The sequence below is a fragment of the Anser brachyrhynchus genome (genome assembly GCF_964034855.1).
Source record: "Anser brachyrhynchus genome assembly, chromosome: 16".
Taxonomy (NCBI): Eukaryota; Metazoa; Chordata; class Aves; order Anseriformes; family Anatidae; genus Anser; species Anser brachyrhynchus.
This window is the reverse complement of record NC_137734.1, coordinates 11,306,163-11,309,984: the sequence shown is the minus strand read 5'-3', so window position 1 is coordinate 11,309,984 and position 3,822 is coordinate 11,306,163. Positions and strand designations below refer to the sequence as shown.

General features: G+C 52.0%; 1 long non-coding RNA gene across 1 annotated transcript; it reads left to right on the top strand.

Moving 5' to 3' along the window:
• The first annotated feature begins 228 nt into the window (after positions 1–228).
• On the top strand, positions 229–3,366 carry LOC308179017. Its single transcript, XR_013940107.1, has 2 exons — positions 229–514; positions 2,059–3,366. It is a non-coding gene; the product is annotated as an uncharacterized lncRNA (long non-coding RNA).
• The last annotated feature ends 456 nt before the right edge of the window (positions 3,367–3,822 follow it).

Sequence of the window (3,822 nt, the reverse complement as noted above, 5' to 3'; positions counted from 1 at the left end):
TTGCATCTTCTCCACCACCAGTCCTGGCTGGGGCAAACCTCTTCCCCTCCTGAGCCCTGCAATGGTTGTGATGAGGTGAGTCTCTGTCCTCATCCACTGAAGCCAAACTTGAGCATCAGCCCGCAGCATCAGCTTGATACCAATCAGTTACCAGCACCTGATCACTTTTCTGTAGAATGAGAACATAAAACTAGCTCTCGTGCTGGCTTTCAGCTGGCACCAGGAGTCCATATGGACCCCACACTGATGTAGCATGAGAGTGATGCAGAAAAGTGCCTGGTTTTGGAAAAAGCCAGCACACAGCTAACTCATGGGGCTCTCTGAGCCATGTGGGTCCAGTGGAGAAAGCCTGCAGTGTCTTTCATCATGCAGCTATAGCATCTTTTATCTGGCACTAGATCCTCCAGGTTCAGCTCTTACCACTGCAGCTGAATGTGGGTTCTGAACCCTGTTCTCTCAGGGACGGAAACCTCAGGGAAAGCAGAACCTTTGCTCCAGCCGGAGCATCCTGCAGGTGAGCGACCACATCTCTGTGCTGTGTTGGAGGCAGGTGAGGGCCCCAGATATTTTGGCACACCCGGAGCACTGCAAGCTCTGTTTTAGGGGATCTGCTGAGTCCCTAGCAGCTAGAAATGCTTTGAAGACCTGAGCTCTATCCAATGCTTTTCTTTTTCGTTTCTTTTTCTTTTCTTTTTTTCTCTCTCTCTCTCATTTTTTTTTCCTCCTCTCCATTTTTGACAGCAGCAGCAGGGACCTTTGGGGGTTTTGAAGACTGATTTTAATCACTTACCCAATTGAAGTGCTCGCCTCCTTTAACTTTGATATTTCTTGTCATTAGCCTACTGACTTCTGGGATTAAGGTATTCATCTTCAAGTGCTGAACCAGCTTTGTTTATGCTGGTGCTGGAGGTTTCTGCACCTGCTTTTCCCAGTGCTGGATTCATTCCTAAGCATGGGTCAATGGGGTCCTGCTCTGCCTGGAACCCAGGGGATGCTGTGCGAGGCAGCATCTCCCCCAGCCCCACCATCCCCTCTCTTTATTTGCTACAGAGATATTTAATTCCACTGATCCTAGAGTGGGATTAAAGAGGAGAATGTGTTCCCTCCTTTTGCTGGCCCTGAGAATTTTATTCCCCCCCATATATTTACCAAGGTTTTGTGAGTGATCCTTGTTTTGTATTTCAGAAGAGCTGGGTTTTGCACTGCAGTTGTGCTCTCCGTGATCCAGAGCTGCTTTCCTCACTTCATTAACACCTGGCAATCCAGAGGGGTCTGTGCAGCCCACACCCACCTACGCTGGAGTAGGAGGGCAAGGGGGACCTGAACAGCTCGGGGGGGCTACGGCAACCCAGAGCAGACGTGGGCTACCAGCAGTGAACCAGCTGCTAAGACCACCACTAGGAACCACAGGCTCGCCCCTCAGTCACTTTCTGGTGGGCTGGGCATGGACAAGAGCTTCTGCTCCCCACCAAGTCATCAGGCAGCTCCTGTCCTGCTCCCCACTGGCCCCTTGGCCAACACTGACTCCCTGCTGGGCAAAGTCCTGTTTCCTCCGATCCTTTCCCACCTATGCCAAGAGCTGGGTCAATGTGCCAGGTAGGATCAGCCCCGGCTGTCCTCCCCTGGGGACTGCTCGCTGCCCCAGGGCAAGGAGCAGCCGGGCTGGTCCCTGCCCCTCGCCGTCTGCGAGGAGCACAGAGCCAGGAGGGAACCCCAGAATCAGCTGGAGGTCCAGAACAGGGAATCCTGCAGGGCTACTTGGGCTGCCTCTCTACAGGGATGAATTTCACCCTGCTTGGTAGACCTGGCTCTTCGCTAAATGCAACGTTTATGACACCATCTGTCTTCAGAAGGGGGGAGCTGGGAGCAGTGGAAAATATTTTTTGGGAAGGTGTTTTTAAATTTTATTTATTTATGCTTTTATTTTTTGCATTACGAAAGTTAAAAAGGAAACTCCTGCCGTCTGTGAGCCCCAGGAGAGGCTGGCTTGCCCTGACCTCCTGGGCATTACCCCAAGGTCCAGGTCCCATTGTGCCAGAGGTGGCTTTTCTTCCCCAGGAACTCCCAGGGAAGGTGGAGAAGCAAGGTGGGAGCGTGGACGTGCTGGTGCCTCCAGAACCAGCCCAAGGCCTTTGCTGGCAGCAGGAGCCCTCCGTGATTAACCTGCAGACATCTCACGGCTCTGATGAGGCCATGGAGGGGAATGACGAGAGTGCAGGGAACAGCTCCCAAACAGAGATGTCACTTTGAACTGATTTCCTCCGTCTTGAGATCATCCAGAATACAAATTTTCTGAACATTTGTTTCTTGCAGCAGGAACTATTGTTTCTGACATATTTATCCAGCTCAGCGCTACCTTGAGATAGCACTTTTGACAGATCACCTTCTTAAATTAAACATACAAATGTTCTGTACTGAGAGGGAATAGATGAGCACTAATGGTTCTGAGGATGATGGAGAAACCTGCCCGTTAGCTCCTCCTGAGCTGCTAAATTTGCTCCTTTATTAGGAAAAGAAACAGCAGGCCAGCTTGATCAAAAGGGTAATGGGGAAAGAGATCACAGACTTGGGATTTAAGACAAAATACAAGCCATACTGAGGTGTCAGAGAGGCCAGGGAAAAGAAGTCAGATCTCTGCTGCATGAAAACCAAAGCCAGGTTAAAGACTGGCCCAAATTCATGTTACAAGCTTGAATTTTTAACCCCAAACCAAGCCCAACATCCAGACCAGCCTGGGGACCCTCTCCTTAGGCGAGGTGGCAGCATGGGGTGGAGCAGGACGGACTGCAGCTGGGCCATCCCAAAGAGAAGTGCTGCCCATGGGGGCCTCGGCTCTCGTCTGGGTTTGGGAGCCTCCCCCAGCCCTTGGTGCGGCTGGGACACGGGGTGTGGGGATGCTCACGGGCTGCTCTCCCCCTGGTGGGAGGCAAACAGCCCCTGGGATGCTAATGCTGTGCTACTGGGCACTCTGCCTTTTGGAGATGTCATTGCATTTGGTGCAATGTCCCTTGGTGTCTCTTTCCTTCGCCTCCTTGCTCATATTGTGTCCAACCTGTCCTAAATGCTCTGGAGCAGAGACAGTGTTCATTATCTGGCTTTACATTTGACCAGGAGCTGGGCCTCTAGCATTGGTCATATCATTAAATAAAAGACGTAGACCGCAGTGTGGTGGTTTCCCACTCAGACATTGCAGAGGTCCATGAGGCACTGCTCTTCACCTCTTAAAACAAGGGGAAGGAGTTAAAACACACAACGTTTAACTTCTGGTATGAAACGTGCAGGCTTGCTGTGGGAAGCTGGCAGATGCCTGTGGGTCTGCAAACACGCCGCACAACCTGATGGCTGGTGGCCAAGGGTGCTCAGAGAGATGATGGATGGGCCGGGGGGGGGGTGGGGTGGGTCTGGATGCTGCATCCCATCCAAGTACCACCAGCCCCTTTCCAGGGAGGGCAGTGTCCCTGTGCCTCCCCCTGGCTTCCCCCAGGGCCCCACTGTCCCCTTGTCCTGATGTGCCCAGGACGATGGCATCACCGAGGTGCCAAAAGGTGGCTGCCGCAGGCAGGGGCATGAGGCTGCAGTGCTTGCCCAGAAGTCCTCACCCCCGGGGGTGGATTCGTTTGCCTGTTATTTTAAATTTGTTCACCCGTTATTCTAAATTTGTTTACCTGTTATTCTAAAATGGAATCGGATCATTCACTTTCCACCAAATTGCTGCTGCTACCTCTGCCCTGCTCCACTCACGGGATGGATGATTTCAATCTCCTTTTTCCCCTAGCTTCCTCCAAGCTTCTACTATTTTTCTCCTCAGCCTCCCATTTTTCT